The 24,166-nt window shown below is 40.3% G+C and overlaps 1 protein-coding gene across 5 annotated transcripts in view; it reads right to left on the bottom strand.

Annotated features, from left to right (window-relative positions):
* ube2f (ubiquitin-conjugating enzyme E2F (putative)) overlaps nucleotides 1-24,157 on the bottom strand; it is a 123,648-nt gene extending 99,491 nt beyond the window's left edge. For 3 of the 5 annotated variants that reach the window (XM_043693164.2, XM_087988816.1, XM_087988817.1), the window contains exon 1: nucleotides 24,048-24,157. The gene's annotated coding sequence lies outside the window, so the exon portion shown is untranslated. The remainder of the gene's footprint in view (nucleotides 1-24,047) is intronic. The other 2 variants (XM_043693166.2, XM_043693165.2) reach the window with 1 other exon arrangement.
* Nucleotides 24,158-24,166: the final 9 nt, after the last annotated feature.

The following is a 24,166-nucleotide window of genomic DNA, read 5'->3' as shown; positions in this document are numbered from 1 at the left end:
CTCAATAAGCTGACCTCAGCAAGGAAGGAGGGAAACCAGGATCAGCTGGGACATCAAACACCCTGCTGACGCAGAGTGTCAAATGCAGTCACATGAGGACCTTAAGTACCAATCAGATCCTTGAGATCCTGTGGAGTAATAGGGGAGAAAGGAGCAAAATATATGCAGGAGCTAAAATCTACATATCAGGAACTTCCTTACATTTACATCCTGTCTGTTGAGTGGAATTGGCTACTGGAATCTATCCAGCATACTCTTGCTTGCAACTCCTGCTCACCCAGGGATACAATAATGAGCAATTCACAGTAATGAATAAAAGTAATCCGTTCCATCTGACACATTTGGAATCCTCAGCACATACCAATAAAATGGAAAGTTGAGGATGCAGCATAAACAGTTTGCAGTTGCTGTGAGGTAAAAGGGATTGAAATAAATACAACACTGCCGCCTAGCAAAATGCAACCAGAACAGTGCTGAGCTGCAAAATGTTCAAATCTTTTCCTCCTACTTGAATATTCAGGAAAACAAATGAAGCTTGCTTAGCACTCTGTTGTTATTGTAGCATCACTGGAAAACCTCTACAGGCAGGCAAAGCAGGTAACATCAAGCCCTTTCTGTAGTTGTTGTTGGAGAGTACCACAGAATAACAATATCAATTTACTGCAGCTTATCTTGTTCTTACTCGAAGACTTCAGCATGTTAAACATTTCAAAATACCTTAACCCCACCTTCAATAACAAGCTTTGTTGGAAATATGACTTTAACATCTCCCACTCAGCTGTGGAAGGCGCACAAGAGTTGTAATGGATGACTTTGCTATGTATGTCAAAGGACTCAGCATTGCTTAAAAAAAAATCACCTGCAAACGCTTCTCTCTGAAACTGCATCACAACATCAGATGTTCCTCAAGGATCTACCCTTGGCCCTTCGGTGTCTCATTTACATACTGCCTTTTGGCATCTGAAAAGGCAGTATCAGGTTCGACAATATCCAGCTTTAACTCATTACTACTTCTCAACCTCTCTGCTGTCTCTAAACTGTCTGACTGCTTGCCCAACATCCAGAAACTCTGCTCCTGAGCCACAGATTTCATCCCTGCTCCTGGCAACAGTCTGAAGCTGAACCAGACTGTTGGCAACCTTAGTGTAATTGAGGTATATGTGATAATGGAGATGAACCAGAGCTATGGACGCTAACAATCACCAGGGCAAACAAGAACCCTTTTACTGTGCTCCGACATAATATAATACCATATTGGGAATGCAGAATACCATGCAAAGAAAAGCAAATTATTTCCATTGCAGTTTGATTCAGTTCAATGTGTGAGCACGCAGGGTTGTGGATAAGAGCTGGTACACTTCGTGTGTCAGATAGCTGTGTTGTTTGAAGATCTGTGGGCTGTCTCCAAATGCCTTAATTTTACCTCTGCACATTACCAGTGAAGTCTGTCAACCTGTTCAGCACCATCTCAAATGAACCTTCTTCATTTTGGTTAGTCACAGCCAAGAATTGCCAATATGTTGGTGGGCATGTTTGACCTCTTCAGGGATGTTTTCTGAAAATCCTCGAAGTGCTTCTGTTGTCTTCTTGGGAATCTCCATTTAAGACAGAATTCTGAATACAGCTCCTTTTCAGTCTAAGACAAATGAACATGTCCCACCTAGTAGAGTAACAACAGCCCCAAGAATACCACTGTCCCAGTGCAACACGGCTAGCCACTTGTATTCTAATGTTTTCTAAAGTACGACAGAAAACATATGGTGAAATTCTGTACAAATTCAGAGAATGAAGGAGAATATATACCATAATAAAATTAACAACACAATTTAAATAAAATACAGGATGGAGATAAAATACTATCTGCAACCAGTGTTTCGAAATTCTCAAAAGGATGATATTTTCCTGGAGTACTTTTCCTCCCAATCGTAATATGATTAAATTATTATAAATTGGGTTGCTGGCCTTTATCCTTGAAGCTACAATTAGTGCAGTGTTAACTGGGTTCAATAAAGTTGTTGCAAAATTAAAACAGTAATAAAGCAACTAGATTAAAACAATAAGTCATCCAAGAATAGAAAATGAACAAACAATAAGGGAGATATTAGTGCTCAAAACTAAAGCTTTCATGACCAAACTGGAAGACAGAGGCGAGAAGATGGTGTACCATTAGTCATATTCAGGTAACACTTTAATGTAAAATAAACAATGACCGACTTGTTTAGTGAATATTTGTCATGTTTTCACATCAGAGAAAATGGCCAACTAACAGTTATTTATGGGAATTTAATAGATTCAATATTTTAATTTAAAAAGTCAATGAAGAAAATAATGGGAACTAGGATGGACAAATCTTCAGAAATCTGATAGTTTGTCCTCCTTGTTATTAAAGGGAAACGAGTGGGGATATCCAGATGCATGAATCAAAATTTTCCAATGATTTCAATTCAGGAACTGTTGTTCCTTAAATAGAATTGCAAATGTCACTCCATCCCATTTTTTAAAAATGGAGGGGTAGCTCGAGTAAATGCTTGACAGATCAATATTATTTATAGAAATATGTTTGTAATCAATCAATCATCTAAGACAGAATTACTATACACTTAGTTGAGAATACACTGATCAGAAAAAAATGTCACAACCTCACTTTTTTTGAGGTCACTAACATGGTGGACAAAGATGGTCTTGTGGGTTCAATGGGTAATATTTCTGCTTCTGCGCTAAGTATTCCAGCTTTGAGTCCCATTTCAAAACTTGTTGGCCAAAGACAGAACATTCATAACTTTAATAGGCAGGTTCAATACCAACTTACAAATTCTTCAGATATGGTTATGGCAGGCAATAAGGCTGCAAAGAGCCGGTACCCTTCAACTATAGTGTCTGGCACCAACTGGTGACCTATGCCAGCAAAAGTCAGCTGTGGAAACAGACAAGCATCTGCCTTCTCCGCCTGATACGACACTACGGCATGGAGAGAGCAAAGAAGAACGAACAATACGGTTAAAAATCACACATCAGCTTATAGACTAGCAGGTTTATTTGAAAGTACAAGCTTTTGGAGGGCTGCTCCTTCATCATGTAGCTGACACCAGGGCTACCTGACAAAGGAGCAATACTCCAAAAGTTAGTACTTGTGAAACAGCCTGTTGGACTATAACCTAGCATTGAGATTTCTAACATTGTCCACCCCAGTCCAACATCAGCACCTCCACATCATGGACAATATGATAGACAGAGAACTGTCTGTTGGTGTTGTGTATACGGACTTTCAGAACATATTTAACAATGGTTCTATACAAAAAAGTTACTAGACAGATGTGAACTCAGAATTGGAGGTAACCTTATAACTGGTAACTGACTGGGAGGTAAGAGATTGGCAACAGGCATGAAGGGAATATGCTTTGATTAGTAGCATTTCTCCCGGATCTGTATCGGGTCTCAGATTACATCGACAAGCTGGATGACAGAATGGTGATGTGCATTTTATAGAAGTTACTGTCAAAACCAAAAGGACAGGTGGGAGCAGAAGACTGGTTGCTCAGGGGCATGAACACATGGAGTAAATGGAAAAAGCAGAATTCAATGTTGGAGAGGTGGTCACTCTCTGATTCAAAGAAGGACAAATTGGAACTTTTCGATTCAACAAAGATTGGAAACTGTTGAGCAGCAGAGAGTTTTATGCATCCATGTATAGAAGGTACCAAAAACTAGCACACTTTTACAGAACGTAATCAAAGGTGAAAGTGAAATGTTGGCTTACATACATGGGACTGGAAATATTTCAGGAATTGGTGCGAGTCACCAAATTAAAAGAATGCATCTTTGGCAGCTGTCAAATTATATTGCACATACATCAACTCTTTAAATTACTGTGAATGTTCCCTGACTTGTACTTTATTGATCGAAGCACTCTATTCTTACTTGATCCCAGTCATCCAAAGAGCCAGACAACATCGGCACTCCACTAACACAATACTTTCACAATGCCTGTATGATATAAGTAACAGAAGTAGACCAATTCGAAAAACTTCTTCCATCTTTTTGTGCACTAAAAGTAAACTCCAACATTGATCCAATATATGTTCTGAAGAAGGGTGACTGGAGCCAAAATGTTAACTCAGCTTTCTCTCCACAGACGCTGCCAGGCCCGCTGAGTTTTCCCAGCAATTTCTATTTCAGATTTCCAGCACCTGCAGTTCTTTCCATTTTTTTGATCCAATTTATGTTCAGTATAGCTCTACTCCATAAAGTAGTGCTGGAAAATTAGGCTTTGAGGTACATTGTTGGCAAACACCACTTAAAATTACAGAGAAAGGACAGCATAGGAACAGACTACTTAGTCCAACTAGCAGTGCTTATATTCCACCCATGCCTTTTCCTATTCTAATTGAAACTACAAAGAGTTGTGACCATAGCCTAGTCCATCATGCAAGCCAATCTTCCATCCATTGACAGCATCTATATTTTTGGCTGTCTTGAGAAGGCAGCCAACATGATGAAAGACCCCTTCCCACTCCAGTTATAACCTCTTCCATCAGGCAGAAGATACAAAAGTTTAAACATACGTACTGACAGATTCAAGAACATCTTCCCTGCTGTAATTAGGCTTCTGAATAGACTTCTCAAATTTTAAATTAATTTTGATCTTGCTCTTTGTGCACCTTTTCTGCAACCATAACATGGTATTCTTTTTCTCTTCTATTACCCTAATGCACTTTGCATGGTATGATCTGTCTGTACTCCATGCAAAATTTTTCACTGTATGTAGGTGCATGTGACAATAATAAATCAAATCTTCCCATCCTTCCTTTTCTTCCATAAGTGCCTTTCCAGCTAACCCTAATTGAGTCAATACTCTGCTCCAATCACTGCATGTGGCAGCGAGTTCACAAGACAATGACTTCTTGTGAAATCCCTCCTAAATTCAGTGTTCCATCTGTTTGTGGCTTATTTGTAGTTATGCATGCTTTGCTGGACTCATCCCGCGAAAAGGGAACAATTTCTTCTTATCCACTGGTCAAACCCCACGCATTAAGTCAAAGACCTACCTTTGGTCATACCTCAGAAAAAGATGATAAATCTTTTCTAACAATTGCATCTTCTGGCAGCATCCTTGGAGCTCATTTCTGTACTTTCTCCTGTGTTTTAATGTGCTTGTGATATGGAGGTCAGCATTCCAAAGTACACAAAGTGCTATGCTAACCAAGCTTGTTTACAGATCTGTAATACAGTACATTCCAATCAGCAGAGCATTTATTGCATTCAACCAACTCGCAAAGGTCTAAGCCCAATGTCTAACCTTAGATGTGATTCCCGAGATTGAATAAGATTTGCTGAACAATCCAGAGTGTTTTAAGAATTACAATCAGACCACCATCATCCCGTATCAAAGAAAACACACACAAAGTGCCATAATAACTATCGCCCAGTGAGTCTGACCTCCATAATCATGGAGTGCTTCATCATGACCCACATCAATTCGAGCCTCCTTGCCTGCCTCGATTCCCTCCGATTTGCCTAATGGTGAAACAGGCCCACAACGGATGCTATTTCCATACCCCTGCACTTATCCCTGAAATATCTGGATAACAAGGACACCTACATCAGGCTTCGACTCATCGACTACAGCTTCACTTTCAACACCATACTCTCTGCCAGACTAATTTCAAACTCTGAGACCTAGGCCTCAGCACTGTCCTCTGCAACTGGATCCTCAGCATCCTGACCCAGACGGCAAACTGTATCTCCTCCATGATAATCCTCAACAATGGCACCCTGCAAGAATGTGTTCTCAGCCCCCTATTGAACTCCCAGTACATCCACAACTGTGTAGCCAAATTCCACATGTACACCATCAACAAGTTTGCTGAGGACACGATTGTGGTAGGCCGAATGTCAAACAACAATGAGTCAGAATATGTGAGATTGACTGCTTAGTGTTGTGGTGCAATTTCTTTCTCAATATCGGAAAAACAAAAACGAACTGATAATTGACTTGAGGCAGAAAGGAGGAGGACATACCCCTCTCTATATCAACCGAGAAGAGGTGGAGGGGGTTGAGACCATCAAGTTCGTGGGAGTGGCGATAACCAACAACTATCATGGACCTCCCACGTAGATGTGATGGTCAAGAAAGCACAACACCACCTCTTCCTTAGGAGGCTTCGGAAAGTCGGCACATCCATAAGGAACTCACCAACTTTTACAGATGCACACAGAAAGCATTCTATTTGGGTGCATAATGACCTGGTACAGCAGCTGCTCTGCCTCGGACCATAAGAAACTGCAGAGGGTGGTGTGCACAGCCCAGACCATCACAGAAGCCAACCTCCCATCCATGGACTCCATTTACACATCCTGTTGCCGTGGAAAGGCTGCCAACAAAGAATCCTCCCAACCCAGTAATGCTCTCTTCTGTCAGGCAGAAGATACGGAAGTTTGAACACATGCACCAACAGGTTCAAGAACAGCTTCTTCCCTGCAGGACAGATCTCTCTAACTTCAAATAATGTGGAACTTGCTTTGTGCACCTCCTGTGCAGTTGTAACCTTGTATGCCTCGCTCTAAGTGTCTGATGATCGATATATCTTTGTATGCTGTGATCTGTCTGTACTCTTGCAAACAAACTTTTCACTGTACTTTGTTATGTGTGACTACAATAAATCAAATCCATTGGCTGGGTATGTGCCAATGGGCATTGCTAATTCCAGAGCATGCCTTCGATATTGCTGCTGGAATGTTGTTAGGGTCTGTGTCTTTTTAGAGTGAAGAAAATTGACTGAAGATTAGCATCTGTGATGCCGGAGTCCTCAGGAGGAGTCCAAGTTGGATTAGCCACTAGACAATTCCAGCTGAATATAGATGCAAATGCTTATGGGGATATTTGTAGAGCCATCGCTTTCAGTTTGTGATTTAGTTGTTCACGAATGCAGTAGCAGGACCACAGAGCTTAGATTGGATTTGAATTTTTAAATTTATTTACAAAACAGGATTGCTTAGCTCTGATTATCAAATGCTGCTTCCACTGTATGGCAGGGGAGTTGTACTATGTTGTAGTTTCATTGGTTGTGATCTCATTTGTAGGTGTGTCTGATGTTGCTCATGGAATGCCCTCCTGCACTCCTCTGAATAAAGATGGGTCCTCCAGACTAACTGTAATGGCAGAGTAGGGTATATTTTAGCCAGGATGTTACAAATTGTTATTTAATACAATTCTGATGCTGCTAATGGCCCACAGTGCCTCGTGAATGCCCAATCTTGTGCTGCTTGATCTGTGTTATGAATGTGTAGAAGTGTACTGTACCTTTAAGAGAGAGGAAGCTAGTAAGGACTGACTGAAAGCACAGTGTCCTGAACAAGGTAACAATTTAACACTTGGTTGAAACAAATAGCTGGAGTTGCATTGCTATGGAACAAAAACAAATTCAAATTCAGCCAGTTTAAATTATGCCCCAGATACCAAAATCCAATCAAATTTGAACTTAAGTGTTTTGCTGACAGCAAATCAATGAAATGGTCCGATGTTTTGGGGGTATAAAGCTGGACATTTTGAACAATCACAGAGAGAACTGCCAAGCCACCAACAAGTATACACTGCTAGCCAAATAGCTCTCTGAAAGGTATCTGTCCATAAGAAAAGTTGTGCAGTAAAAGATCGAAGAGGAGAGGACCCAGGAAAACCCAGAGGAAAATTGACAAAGCTGACTGGTTTTAAAACGTGACCTTTTTTGTGTAGATCTTAATCAAGGCTTTTCCTAAAAAAAATCATCAGACCAGTGTCATAGAGTGGGAGGTAAAATTTAGGTTTAAGAGAAAGGAGTTGTAAACAGTGGTTTTAATGTTCTCTGTTGGACTTCAAGAATAAAATAATAGTTAATCTTTACTTTAAATAGTGACCTCTGGGATAGTTCTTTGCCTCTCAAAATGTAACAGATTACAGCACGGGGTGAGCTTCTGTGTGTCGGGTTTAAATTAGAAGAAAGGCTTACCCTGTATTGTAACAACCTGTTCTAATTTTCTCTCATTTAGTATGGTGATAGTGCTAAACGATATACTGAAGGGTATCCTCAACATGAAGACAGAACTTTGTCTCCATAAAGAATGTGTCATGGTCACTACAAATACCATCATGAACATACCCATCTGTGACAGATAGACTGGTGAGGATGAGATAAAGTACATTTCTCTCTTTTCTTGGTTCTCTCACCACCTGCCATACGACCTTTCAGACTCAGCCAACTCTCTCAGTAGTGGTGCTTCTCAGCCACTCTTTGTTACAGACATTGGTTTATGTTGAGGACTCTAGACAATTCCATACCTACTGCTATATCAGTCATCTGCTGGGTCTGCCCTGCCAGTGGGATACAGCTTACCTATGAATGGTGATGGTGGTGTGTGGGACATTGGCTATAAGGCATGATTCTGCAGGCGTAACTATAGCCAGACCGTTGTTGACTAGCCCAACTTTGACACACCCTCTCTAATATTAGTAAAGAGGTTTCCTTCAGTTGGTCCATCAAATTTAATTGCTTTCTTCAGACGTTTGCAGCATCTTGATACAAGTCAGTGACTTTTCAGGGAGTACTTAAAAGTCAATCATGTTGCTGTGGAATTGACATCGTGTGTGTGTCTGACCAAGTCAGTTTGACAAGGCTTCCAACCCAAAACAAAAACCCACCTGCTTCCCAATTTTATCACAATCAGCATTGATTAAATGGTCAGCATGAGGTCATCTTTTAATTCCAAATTTATGAATTGAATTGAAATTTCAAATGTTTTCCACTGTGAAATTTGAACCCATATATCCAGAGCATTAGCCTGATACTCTGGATTACGAACCCAGTGACAGCAACAGTTACCCTCCAACTGCACGACATCAACGCCGCTTTCACCAGTTTCCTCATCTCTCTTCCCACCACACCCCAACCAACTCATCCTAGATCCATCCCTCCAACTTGGCACCGTCCTCTTGAACTGTCCTATCTGTCCAGCTTCCTTCCCACTTAACACTTCCCAACATCTGCATCCATACATCGCCTTCCCAGTGAACTTCCCTCCAGCCCCACACCCCATTGATCTCTCAGCCCCCTTTCCCCCACCACATTCTTGACGAAGGGCTTACACCCAAAACGTCAATTCTCCTGCTTCTTGATGCTGCCTGGCCTGCTGAGCTTTACAAGCGCCACACTTTGACTCTAATTGCCAGCATCTTCAGTCCTCAGTTTCTTCCAGTGACCACAGTACTACCACCACTTTCCTGACCTGTATGCACTAACTCTGCCTCCTTTTTCTCCTTCTCCATTCCGCAGTCTTATAATGGGAAATATCATCAACTTTGTCTGATGAATGTAGACCAGAACAATCAGTAAGTGAGAGGGGCTGAACTCAAAGTCCTGTCAGTTCACAGGCCCTTCAATACCCCAATTTCACTTCAGAGAGGCTTAGTGCTGTTTTGCGGTATCGCTACTTTGTTGCGCTAGAGCACGAGGCACTTGTGGCAATAGTTGCTGAGGGCAATTGGCTTAGGCTGTTGGTGGAGGGGAAAAAAATGCAGTGTAAGTTTGGAGGGAGTGCACCAATAATGTTAACTAGATTGGAGGGTGGGGCATGGTGATGCAAAGGGGAGGACAATTTAGGGTGGCAATGGCAGGGTGAGATGGGTTTCTATCTTGACTTGAGATGGAGGGAGAATGTGTAGGAACAGAAGGGAACTAGCATCGGAGACAGTGAATGGGACAGGGAGTAGCATGGACAGGGATAACATGAGGTGGCATGAGAAGGACAGAATGAAATGGGATGTGGATTTAAAAGAAGTGTTGCTGTAATTAAGATACTAATATCACTGCAAATGCTTCATCGTTTACTGCTAGTTTAAACACATCACCCTGCTTTTCTATTCAATTCCTCCAGAAATGACCTCTATTCTTACAGATTTGTTATGTGTGTTGCAATGTTCAGTGATTAATGCATTTGTATTCACACATCAAATTATGCAACTGAGGTCCAAGTCTTAATGAGCACTACTTCCTCCCTTCCAAATACAGATGGTCATTACGACTGTTGAGTTAGTCCATCAACTCTAAGATACTGAAGATCAGTTGGAAATGCAGGGTATTTCTAGTATTTCCTTGTGAATTGCCATCTCAGGAATTGAAGGCACAAGAACTATCACTTCAGTAAGCCCTTCCTCCCACTGGTGCCAGTGGAGGATGCTCAAGATTGACAATCTGCAGCATTCATTTCTTCTTATACAGGATAACAGCAGCATAAACATCAATCTTCCATCAAAACTTGCAATTTATTACCCAGATGGCTGGTCCACAGAATGATGAAACATATGGGCCTGCTGGAAATTAATTTCATTACCACAGAATAAATTTCAATCTTTTCAGTTGTGGTCAGGCTTTTAAGTGAAAAAGCTGTGTCGACTTTTCCAAAATGAGTTTCCAAATTAAATGCAATTTAAACTAATATAGTACATATAGCAAAACCACATCTGTACTCTGAAAACCAATCTGAAAGAAACAAAACCACCGACTGGCCACAAGATACCGATTTTTAGTAGACCAATGTATGCATCCAGAGTCACCCATGCGGGCTCCCTAGGGAGTAATCCATTCAGTCCCACTACCCTGCTTGAACCCTATATTCCTGCTGATTTATTTCCTTCAAGTGCCCAGGTCCTGATAAAAGTAATTTGGCTTTACACATTTAATTTTAAACTTTAGATATTGCAGCTGAGAGTTTGGAATATGATTACCACAAATTGCTAAAAAAAACCACACTTCAGTGGCAAAAGAAGAATGGCAATGCAATGAAAATTTTGTTTTCGTTACCCGAAACATTAACTCCTCATTTCTCTCCACAGATGCTGCCAGACCTGATGAGCTTTTCCAGCAATTTATATTTATGTTTCCGATTTCCAGCATCAGTTCTTCTGGCTTTCAAAGAGAGATTTGGATAACCAGCTGATGATGAAACATTTGCAGTGTGGAAAAGGCATGGTAGTGGTAATAGGTCTGTTACATTTATGTAAACGTACAGTACAGGAGAAGACAGTCACTCAGCCCTTCAACCTGCTCCACCATTTAAAACAATCATAGTATTTTATAGTACAGAAGAATGTCATTCAGCTCATGTCTGTACCGATGTCTGAAAGAGATGCCTAGCTGGTCATAGAGCGGTACAGCATGGAAACAGACCCTTCAGTCCAACCCGTCCTTGCCAACCAGCTATCCCAACCCAATCTAGTCCCACCTACCAGCACCTGGCCCATATCCCTCCAAACTCTTCCTATTCATACACCCATCCAAATGCCTCTTAAATGTTGCAATTGTACCAGCCTCCACCACTTTCTCTGGCAGCTCATTCCATACATGTACCACCCTCTGTGTGAAAAAGTTGCCCCGTAGGTCTCTTTTATATCTTTCCCCTCTCGCCCTAAACCTATGCCCTCTAGTTCTGGACTCCGCAACCCCAGGGAAAAGACTTTGCCTATTTACCCTTATCCATACCTCTCATAATTTTGTAAACCTCTAGAAGGTCACCCCTCAGCCTCCGACACTCCAGGGAAAACAGCCCCACCCTGTTCAGCCTCTCACTATAGCTCAAATCCTCCAACTCTGGCAACATCCTTACAAGTTTGTTTCTCAATTTCCCGCTGACTATTGGGGGGTCTATAATACAATCCCAAGAAGGTTATCATTCCTTTCTTATTTCTCAGTTCCACCCAAATAACTTCCCTGGATGTATTTCCGGGAATATCCTCCCTCAGCACAGCTATAATGCTATCCCTTATCAAAAATGCCACTCCCCCTCCTCTCTTGCCTCCCTTTCTATCCTTCCTGTAGCATTTGTATCCTGGAACATTAAGCTGCCAGTCCTGCCCATCCCTGAGCCATGTTTCTGTAATTGCTATGATATCCCAGTCCCGTGTTCCTAACCATGTTCTGAGTTCATCTGCCTTCCCTGTTAGGCCCCTTGCATTGAAATAAATGCAGTTTAATTTATTAGTCCTACCTTGTCCCTGCCTGCCCTGACTGTTTGACTTTCTTCTGTTCTCAACTGTACCAGTCTCAGATTGATCTCTTTCCCCACTATCTCCCTGGATCCCCCCCCCCCACCCCAACATTTATAGTTTAAATCTTGCCGAGCAGCTCTAGCAAATTTCCCTGCCAGTATATTAGTCCCCTTCCAATTTAGGTGCAATCCATCCTTCTTGTAAGGTCACTTCGACCCCAAAACAGCTTCCAATGATCCAAAAATGTGAATCCTTCTCCCATACACCAGCTCCTCAGCCATGCATTCATCTGCTCTATCCTCCTATTCCTACCCTCACTAACTCGTAGCACTGGGAGTAACCCAGATATTACTACACTCGAGGACCTCCTTTTTAAATTTCTGCCTAACTGTCTGTAATCTCCCTTCAGAATCTCAACCTTTTCCCTTCCTATGTCGTTGGTTCCAATGTGGACAACGACCTCTTGCTGGCCCCTCTCCCCCGTGAGAACATTCTACACCCTCTCAGAGACATCCTTGATCCTGGCACCAGGGAAGCAACCACCATTCTGCTTTTTTTGCTGCTGGCCACAGAAACATGTGTCTGTACCTCGGACTATAGAATCCCCCAACACAATTGATCTCTTGTAACCCGACGTACCCCTCGTTGCATTGGAGCCAGTCTCAATACCAGAAACTTGGCTGTTCATGCTACGTTCCCCTGAGAATCCATCACCCCCTACATTTTCCAAAACAGCATACCTGTTTGAAATGGGTATATCCACAAAAGATTCCTGCACTAGCTGCCCACCTCTCTTACCTTTCCTGGAGTTAACCCATGTATGTGACTGTAGCTGAGACTTTCCCCGCTTCCTGTAACTGCCATCCATCACATACTGTTGCTGTTGCAAATTCCTCATTGCTATCTCTCTAACTGATCCATATGATCTGATAAGATTCGCATCCAACAGCATTTATGGCAGATATAATCCGCAGTAACCCTTAAACTCTCTTTAAACTCCCACGTCTGACAAGAAGTACATATCACTCCATCAAAGGCCATTTTTGCTCCTTCACAATCTACAGACCCGGAAAATAACACCGTCTTATTCCTCTACAAAACACTGCCCCCAGTTAAATTAATAGTTATGGCTTATATTTTAAGTTTAATCAAGAGACATAGCTCCAAAACATATCAAGAAAGAACCCAATCTCCTCACCACTGCAGATTCTCTGTCGGCCACACTTAAAAACAACGATTAACTTATCGAATTCTGTGCTGTGAACTTTGCCCAACAGTTCCTCCAAGGTCACATTTAAACAGTCTTGTTCTCAAGCTCTACCTCTAGTAATGTAGCTTTCAAATAGGTATATATCCAGTTCTCTTTTGAAATCTCCTATAGAATCTGCTTCCACCATTTTTGCAGGCAGCACAATCTAAACTCTAACAATGCTGAGTAAAGAGGTTTCACACTCCTAGCTCTCTGTTGACAATGCTGAAATTGTGACCCCTTGTTACTGTGAACTACTTGTGGAAATAGAATATCCTTCTTTACTCCGTCAAAATTACTCATAATTTTGAACATTTTAACAAGGTCGCCTCTTCATTTTCCCTGCTGCATTGAGAAGAAGCCCAATTTCTCTCACCTTTCCTTGTATCTAGTAAACCTCATTTGAACTCTCTCCAGAGAGAAGGAAATATCCTTCCTTAAACAAAAGGTGCACAGAACTGAACTCAAATGTGGTCTGACCACTGATTTGGAGAGATGTAACTATACTGCTACATGTAGATCATGGCTAATTAGTTTGTATTCTTAATTTCATACTTTCATTATTACTATCTTTCGATTCATTTGTCTAACAAAAATCTGTTTATCTCCAGCCTAAAATATTTAATGATCCTGCCTCAGAGGCAGAATTCCAAGTCACAAACTCTGAGAAAAATAATTCTCATCTGGCCTCGAAAGTTGATTCTATGTTTTAAAGCTGTGTCCCCTCGTATCAGACTCACTGACAAGAGCTAACATCCTTTTCATGTCCACAAAATAATCACCCCTCTCTCTTCTAAATTATAGTGAAGGCACACCCAGCCTACAACGCAATCTTTCCTCATAAGTCAACTGTTTATCCCAAGTATCAATCTATTAAATTTCCCCTGAACCATGCCCAATGCATTGACTTCCTTCCTTGAAAGAAAGAGACCAAACTGCACACATTTTAAGATTAGTCTCTCCAATACCCTGTATAACTGAAGCATAACCTCTTTATTTTTATGATTAATTTCTCTCAAAGGATATATTCCCACAGTAAAAGATATCATTCCATCAGCTTTCTTAAATTATTTATTGTATCTGTATATTAACTTTTGACACTCATGAACAAGGACATCTAGATCCCTCTGCACCTAATTCTGCAGATATTCTCCATTTAAACAATATCCTTTAAAAAAGATTTTCTTGCCTAAACAATAGAAATATGTTCAATCTGTCAGATTTTTGACTATTCAATTAACTTGCAGAAAAACAAGAGCCCAGTTTTCTTCCCCCCTCCATGTGTACTTGGAATGTCAGCTTTACTGGCTAGGTTAGTGTTTATTAGCCAGCCCTACCTGCCCTAGAGAAGATGGTAGTGAGCACTTTTTTGAAGCACTGCAGTCCATGGGGAATAGGAACAACCACTGTGCTGTTGGGAAAGAGTTCCAGGATTTGACCCAGAAATAGTGAAGAAACAATGATATGGTTTGATGCCAGCATGGCTTGGAAGGGAATTTGCAAGTACTGCATGTATGTAGCAGGTATGCATTTACTGTTCTTGTTCCTTTAGATGGTAGATGTTGTGGGTCTGGAAGATGCTATTGAAGGAGCCTTGGTGAGTCACTGCAGTACATCTTGTAGATACCCACAGTGTGGCAGTAGTGGGGGTGATGGTGATGAGTGTTGAAGGTGGTAGATGGGGGTGTTAATCTTTGTTGAGCTTGAGTATTGTGGGACCTGATTTTACCCCATGCGATTTGAGCTTCTCATCACAGAATTAGACCATAAGAGGTACTGATCCTCAACTCTACTTTCCTGCCTCATCCCTTACTGATTAAAATTCTGTCTACTCAGCCTTAACTTCACAACTGTACAGCCTTTTGCAATAAAGAATTCCACAAATCAGAACAAAAACCTCTTCATCTCTATTTTAAATGGATGATCTGATTTTCCTTTCTGATTTTCCCAGAGTCTGACCTCCTCTTGTAACCATAGTATTCATATGGTTGGTCAAGTTATGTTTTCGGTTAATGACAACCCCAGGATGTTGACAGTAGGGGATTTAGCTATGGTAATGCCATTGAATGACGAGAGACAACAGCAAGGTTCTGTCCTATTGGAGATGGGCATTATCTCATACTCATGTGGCACAGATATTAGTTATCACGTAGCAGCCCACTGGCTTGCTTGCTTCCTTCAGTACTGGAACCACTCTATGATTCTACTTTAAAAGATTAGGATTCACTGACTCTCCAGTGACAATCTCAACTATTCAACTGAATCTGTTCTTATGAGGGGATCACACTTAGAGCTTTAGGAGAAAACACAAGGGAGTTGGAGGCACTTCACACCCAAAGATCTTCGAGACCACTCGGGTCGCAAGATTCTATACAGACACAGACACATATGTCAATAATGGAGACCTTTGGTCTCAGGTCTACTAACAAGACCAGTCCATACCTCCCAAATATTGGGATTTTGCAACACAGAGCTAAGAGGGCAGATCTCACTTACTTCATTGTGACACAGCTGTGAATAAGAATATATTTTTTCTGCAGTGTTATATGCAATCAGATCCAACACATACTTGCCCCATGGCAATGCTCAAGACTGGGATAAATAAGATGCAGTATCCAAGCAAACAATAATTTCTGAGTAATATCCATATAACCTCATTATTCTGCAAGACCAGTGCTACTAAAATATGCTATTGGCACATGAGCTGCCTCCTTTCACAACGTTCTTCCCATAGGTCAGGCAGTGTGGAAGGAAACGTACAATCTTTCTCTCCTTCAAAATGTGACTCAAAGTGCACTAGTAGCATTGGTGCATTGTCAACCCACAGATATGGACCAAATGTACATCTTGAGACACACATTTGTAGTCTGTTAATGACTAACATAGTCACTCAGCTCCTAAATCAAATTCTTGCTCATCCGCAAATACCTCCTGCAGTTGAATGGCTCCCCTCGAGGTAGGTGATTTTATGTAGGGGAAATATGGATAATTTTTAACCTTTATCTGCTCAGGTCATCCCGACAAACATTGGCCCTCATGACCACCTTGGAGAGGTTACTTTTCAAAATACACTGAAGCTCACTCCAGTATATCGACAAGCAAAGGATGAGCAATCAAGCCACCCTGTGCCAGAAGACATTGTAAAAACTTCCACTTGCAAATCGAGTACATTCAATTTTAGCTCGTCTTCACTTACATTTTAAAATAAAAAGTTTAATCTCATTAAAAATAAAATCACTGAACAAAATCATTGTTCAGCTCCATTACAAGTGTTCTTAGCCCCATCCACCAAATATCAAGACTAAAAATGATTGAGACAGCACAAATAGAATACATTTGCATTGTGAATTTAAATATCATTTCACTGCATCCTGCAGGCACTTATTGATATCGCTGAATTTGACATTTAGGATTAGGCATTGAACCGGGAATGAGAAATTAAGTCTATGCTATACTATTTTTATCCAGTCACCTCCACCCACCATTAGCATATTGCGACATTAAACTTCTTATACTCTCAAGGATGCAGTCATGTTCATTTATCATAATTTGCTTGTTATTAATCTCTCTACAGTGCAATGTTTCAGGATCTTTACATGTGCAGTATTAAGAGAAGAGTCCTTCAAACAATAGGAGATCGAGATTAAATAACTTAGACTGGTCAATTCCCCTGACTGATTGTTTTATTTCCCTTCACAGAGAACGGTATGATCACTACACTTTGAGAATACTGATGCAGAAAGACATCTCAAGCTACTCTATACTATGTACCAATAAAAGTTTTCACTAGTCTTGAATATCCTTCAAATCTTGAATATAAATCATTTAATAAGAAGAAAAGAGTTGCTGTTAAATCTGCCTGATCATCAAGGAACGGGATGGCATCACTAAAACTGCAATGTGTTGCTAAATTACTCAAAATATACAACTGTAGTCTTGCATTAATACACTGTAATACCATGTGAACCTTATCCTACACTGCCTTGTAATCCTGCAGTCACTGTCATGTCTGTATTCCGAATCCAGCAGCTTCATGTAATTGTGCATTAGCATACTAACACCATATTCTCCTTATCCAATATTGATTTATAACAAATGGATATTTGGATGTAAAAACCAGAAGAACTGATGCTGTAAATCCGAAACAAAAATAGAGATTGCTGGAAGAACACAGTAGGTCTGGCAGCACCTGTTCAGAGGAAGGATCACTCAATCAGAACCGTTAACTCTGATTTCTCTCCACAGATGCTGCCAGACCTGCTGAGCTTTTTCCGCAATTTCTATTTCTGATATAATAATGTATTCAGGTGATGGGTATTTCTTGGGATTTAGCAGGCTAAACAAAACATGTCGCTTTAAAGTGCCTGATCCACAACATGTGGCTCTGTAAATAAAAGCTTGCAAATGTATAGAGACTCGGCTTCAATATCCTTAACTGCCTAGCTTTCAGAGTTCGAATACAATAACAGAGTACAGATGCTAAATGGTGTACACCCACCACCATGCCAAACACATTAAATTCCTACCTGTCTTTGTAGAAAATGGCAGCAAGTGTCAAACCATGATTACACTCTGATGTTCTTGGATTCTGAACCATACGATCAGTGGAAGATTGATGGGTAAGCATGGGTCACTACTTTACCAGAAACAAAACAAGAAATACAACCTTGGTGTTGTTGCTTCCAGCCCAAAATAAAGTCAGAAGCAAGTAATTCCTCAGATGGATATTAATGAAGGTTTAATTCCCAAAATGAATTCCTCGCTCAAACCTATAAGAAAGTTAAACTTGGAGTGGCTATGCATCTCAGATTTTGGAAGTGAATGAACAGCATGGACTTAAAAAGAGCACAACAGGTTGACAAAGTTCAAATTGAGGTCCCAGGATCACTCTAGTATTACTGGATTGTGTTCAGGTGCCTCATGTATTTAGTTAATTAGTTCTTACTGATAGACTGTTCTTAGTGAAGGTGTCTTTTCCAAATCAAAATTCTGCTGAAATGAATATTCCTGGAGATCAAGTCATTCCCTTAAGCTTTAAAGAACAAATGAAACATTCCATTAGGATACATTAAAAGACTCAAAAGATTCCTGGTACTGGAATCAAAAGGAATGAAAAGATTCCATTTAGTTTCTACTGTCTATCTGTAAAGAGTAATAGTAGGAGAGTTAAATTCCAGAAATTATATATTATGTTAATGACTCAGGAAGAAGGTAAAGGCACAATTGCAAACGTTGCTGACGACACAATGATAGGTAGGAAACTAGATTGCAAAGAGGATAAAAGGACTCTGCAAAGGATATAGACTGGTTGTGAATGGATAAAAAAGTTGGCAATTGGGTATAATATTGGAAAATGTGAACTTGTAGGAATGGAAAGGAGCACATTGTTTAAATTAGGAGAGATTGCAGAGCAGAGGTACGGAGGGATCTGGGTATCCTGGTACATGAATCACAAAAAAATGATAGCATGTATGTCCAGCAATTGATTAAGAAAGCAAATGCAATGTTAAGTCTATTCCAAGAGGAATGGACTATATAAAAATCGAGGTATTTTTCCTGCAGTTGTGTATAGCATTGGTATGCCACATCTAAAGTATATGCATAGCATCGGTTTCCTTTTCAGAAAGGAAATAGATGTGTCAATGACAGTTCAGAAAAGGTTCACTCGACTGATACACAGGATGAGGGGTTACCCAATGAGGAAAGATTGGACAGGATAGGATGTATCAATTGGAGTTTAGAAGAATAAGAGGTGATCGTATGGAGATAAGGGAGGGGAGAATTATTTTCTTAAAGGGTTTCAAATCTTTGGAACTACCTTCTCCATAGAGCAATTGAGGCAGATTAATTGAATACTTTTAAGACAAATAGATAAGATTATTGACTAACAAGTGAGTCAAAGGCGATCAGAAAATATAATAATGTGGAGTTCAAGTCACAATCAGAACTAATCAAAAGGTGAAGCATGTTTGGGGAGTCAAATGGTACTTCTGCGCCTAACTTGTACGTGTGTGAGAAATGGCCAATGAAAAGTTAACAAATCCCCTAAGTATCAAATATGGCCAAGTGCCCACTGTGAACAAGGAGACAGAACCTTGAAATAACATGTGAGGAGGAAGGTTATAATTATGCTGAACAGACAGTTTTAAATAAATTTCAAATTCACTTAATTGTGCAAATTTGTTTATGTACTTCAAAAAGGTAGATGGAATCCAACGTGAATCTATTTTTTTTCCATTTTTTCATGGGAAGGAGTCAGTCATCATTTTGAACTGCTGCAGTCGAGGAGTGTAAGTGCATATATAATCCTGTCACAAAGGCAGTTCCAGGGTTTTGATCAAGTGACAGGGGAGGAACAGTGATACACTTCCAAGTCAGGATGGTGTTCAGCTTACAAGTGATGGCACTTCCATGCATCTGCTGCCCTTTTGCTACCAACCATTACAGGTAAAGGTATGGAAGTTGCTGCTGAGAAATCTTAGGTACATTAATGTACATTATAGGTGACTCATTTACATGGTGTAATGCCATGTCAAAATGTCAAAAGTTGCTGGTTGGATTCTCTCTTTCAAGACATCAATATCTGGTATGTGTGGATCAAATGTTACGTGGCACTTAGTCCAAGCCCGAATCTTGTCCCATTCTTTCTGGATGTGAACACATACTGCTTCAGTATCGGCGGAATGGATAGTTCGAAACATTTCTGACCTTATGATGAAGTCGCTAAATGGGCCTGCAAAACTACCCTGAAGAACTCCTGAGGCTGAAATGATTATCTTCTAACAACAACCACAATCATCAAGCTTGAGTTTTGATGAGAACAACGCTTTGAAGTCACCAGAGGGTCTCCATTCCAAGTACATTAGCTGGAATGTGCAACTTTCTAAGTACTGATGTAGTCTCGACTGAGTTACCAATACTGTTGAGTAAACCTTCTATTAAAAGGCATAATTGTGATATTAAAGAGTTAATTTGCTCTGCTGACCTGCGGGAAATTGGATATCCCGAGGCTAGGGTGGGATGCCTCCGACTTACAGGTAGACTGTAAGGAATTTACATTCTCATCCCTTGTCATTCAGAGCCAATTACATGGCCATCTCTTATTAATCAGAGACAGTTTACATTTGCATCATCATCCTATTCAAAATCAATAAGATCATTGCAGTTGGAATTTTGACTACTCCCTGGAGTTAAAAACATTTGCAACAATTTGACCATTACGGGATGATTTACATTGCATAGTTTCTGGAGATGATCAGGTCACTGCACTGTGTCTTGAGTGGCATGTGACTGTGAGGGAGTGACTGGGGGAGGGGTCATCTTGTGGGCATCACTGACTGTGATGCAAAGATTTTGTATAAAGGAAGGACTGTTTCCTTTCTTCAGAGAAACGTCTCAACACTCTTCACAAGCATGGTGAAGAATGTTAAGAATTTCTCCAAAGTTTGTATTGTATTTGCTTAATAAAATTTGGTTGTTGTTCACAGAAGTTATTGCAGTTGCATCAAGTGTGAAAGAATCTCAGAAAAAATAATCTAACACAAGGGTGATAATTATTTTTGGAAAATCGATTCACCTGCAGTTTAGCCATAGAACATTATCATATCTCCTTAACAAAACCACAAGTTTTTCAGAGAACTATTAAATGAATTCGGTATGAGGATAAAGAGAAAAAGAAAATGGCCTTAAAGTTCGAGAATTTATTTATTGTAATTGTTTAGTGAAAAATCTTACAAAAAGGTGCAGATGTAGGTGAGGATTATAAGATACTACTAGAAAATGTTAGCATGAATTGTAGAACTTGCAAGGGTTTTGAGGGACACCCCCACCTGTAAATATAAATTTTCTATTGACACTAAACCTTTCATTGTGCCTCGGTACACGTGACAATAAATTCAATTCAATCCAATTTATTTGCTAGAAGCTAAATTTTTTCCCCATTCAGGATAAGGTCCTGTACAAATGAAAAGAACATGCCCAGATATTGCGGCTTTTTCAACTCAACAAATGCTTTTGAGACACCAGTTCTTGCTGTAATCCCCATGAGAAATAACAGTCACTTTGCCTGGTTTGAACTTAAACAAAAACTTGGGGATAACTGTGCACTGGCACGTACTCTACGGCAATACCTCAACCAGAGTCCACTTACCAAACACTCAGCATCATTTTCTCCTGTAGCATAAATTGTTATTCCCCTTGAAATTTGGCATTCTTGCAATTCTGTGCTGATGTGCAAAATGAAAACCTTTCACAGCCTGTTATATCTTACAGCAATATAACATTCTATCATACTAATGAATTATAAATAAGTACAAGAAAGCTATGAAGTTGAAATTATGGAAAAATTGACAAAATTTCTGACCAGAGGTGAATTTGTTAACAAGGAGTTCAGAGATATAGGTGAACACATGTATGCAAAAACACATCTATCTATAATTCATGCTGTGATTGATGACTTCATAAGAAAAGTTTTGGCTGATTGACCAGAGTGTAAATTGTCAACCTTCCTAGCATGGGTAGCTTGTGCCAAGAATTCTCTTCAAATTGTTGCAGGATATAATTCTTATCAACTGGGCACAATCCAAAATTATCTTCTGTTCCATGTGATAGTCCTCCTGCTCTAGTACCATTTTTTGAGCTTTAAGTGCTTTACATTCTGGAATGCAGGGGGTTTATTAAAGTGGAGATATCAGAACATAAGAGGTACTGTTTTAGGCTATCTGAGACAGAGTTCAATTCAAAATATTTAGCATATTACACAAGAGGAAGTCATAGAGAACAAAAAGGGCAGTATTTACCAAAAATGGGAAACTGTTCAGGTTCACTTCTTACATTTAATGAGAATTAATTACAATATCTTGCACACTGAGTAACCCTGTCCATCGGAAATTTGTATTTTTTCTGATGGAGGACCTGAGATCATAAAGTCGAAGATTAGAGTTGGGATGGTGGTAAGGGCAGATAATCATTATACACATGACCGAGCCATTACATCCATAGGACAATTACCCACAATTGTTACATTTGTGCCATTGCTTTCAGAGGGGACTAATGAATAAGTTGTGGGACATGCAGCAAAAGCTATTGTTAGGTTCAACTATTAACTGAATATTTAAAATGATCACCATGAGACTGGTAGAATGAAATTAAAAACTGGAAAGTAAAGCAGCACAATACAAATAATTCACTTATTCACTCGTGGCACATGGGTATCGCTGTCTGGCCAGTTTTTAATGCTCAGCACTAGTTGTTCTTCAGAAGGTGGCAGTGAGCTGCCATCTTGAATTGTTGCAGTCCATGTTTATAGTACATACACCATGCCCTTACGATAGGGAATTCTAGGACTTTGGCCCAGTAAAATAAAGGAGTGGAGATATATTTCCAAGTCAGGATGGTAAGTGGTTTGGAGAGGAACTTGCACATGGTGGTATTCCTTGACGGAAGTGGTTGTGGGTTTGGAAGTAGCTGTATTAAGGTTTTCAGTGAATTTTTGCATTACATTTTGTAGATAGTACACATTGCAGCTGCTGAGTGTTGAGGTGGAGGGAATGGATGCTTGTAGATATGCAGTTCTGGAGGAGGGTGATCTCGCAATGCAAGGCTTTGAACACAGAATGGAAGTCTTTATGCGTATGACACTTTTGATGTGTTTTTCTTTAAAAGACACAGCCTAAAGACAAAGGAATTGTTTAACTTTGGTTGTTTAGTTTATCTAAAGGGCAATGAAGATTAAGTGGGGTCTTGCCTAGACTCACAGCAGCAGGCAGAAAGGATTGTTGGTAGAAGGTGCATGATGTATAATAGGTCGTTAAATAAAAGCTTATAGGTATATAAAAACTAAGTTCTGAAGTTCTACCCTTTATTGCCTGGCCTTCTAAATTTGAAGATCTAACACAAACATAATCCTGTACTAACGCACCATAATATCCTATTAAGTTTAAATACATGCACATCTAATTATGGAACTCGTACTATAATAACAGTGTTTGTAATGCTGCAAACCACACCACTGATAGAACTTACAGGCCAAAAAACCAGCAAAATGAAATCCAAATCAGTACTTCTATTGAATTGCATTTAGTAGAATAACAAACAGCAGACTACGTTACTCATATAGAAACTGTAGTACAGTGGCTTTTGTGATTTAAGCTGTACAGTCTAATTTCTTAAAAACAATCATCTGTGCCTTCCATCCTTTAAAAGGTTCTTCATAAAATACACCTTTTAATTATCCCCATTTGACAGGGTTCCTATCTTTAGCTATAGTTATGTTTCTTTGTCAAAGGACACTTTTCGAATTGAACTATATGCTTGTTGAGGGTAGGTACTTTTCTTTTTACATCCTATACACAACATATATGTTATATACAGTTTCTCTTCCTGAACAGCGTATATACACCACTCTCAGTGTATCCCTCTCCTACCCGGAAACTTGCAGGTTAAAACCCCAGTTTTGATCATCAAGCGCCGTAATCCCAACTGATACTGCGATAGGGTTAGGGTTAGGGTTAGGACAGACTACACAGTCAGAGGTACCAACCTTTGGAAAAACCAAGGCCATGTTTGCCCTCTTGGAGGCATGTAAAAGATCCCACGGGCCACTATGTCCGGGGGGAGGGGGTGGTATGGGGCGGTGATCTCCCAATAACTGCACCCCCCCCCCCCATTAACCGAATTAAAGTCAGAATATAGCCGGTCACAATCACGATACGACTGGCGGGATCCTCCCATGCCCATTTTGACTGCCTTCCTTTCCGAAACGTTTATGAACACGCTCCTCACCTCGGCTCTGTCACTGACAGCACCGTGCACTCCCGCACCATTCCCGGTGCCTCGAGCGGCTGCCACCCTCCCCCGAGCCCAGCTCCGCGTCCGACCGCGCCGACAGGCCACTAACCGGA

This window comes from Chiloscyllium plagiosum, unplaced genomic scaffold (genome assembly GCF_037043375.1).
Source record: "Chiloscyllium plagiosum isolate Xiang-an unplaced genomic scaffold, Cpla_swu_hap1 HiC_scaffold_7, whole genome shotgun sequence".
NCBI classification, from domain to species: domain Eukaryota; kingdom Metazoa; phylum Chordata; class Chondrichthyes; order Orectolobiformes; family Hemiscylliidae; genus Chiloscyllium; species Chiloscyllium plagiosum.
The sequence above is the reverse complement of the archived record's forward strand: the minus strand, read 5'-3'. Positions and strand labels throughout refer to the sequence as shown.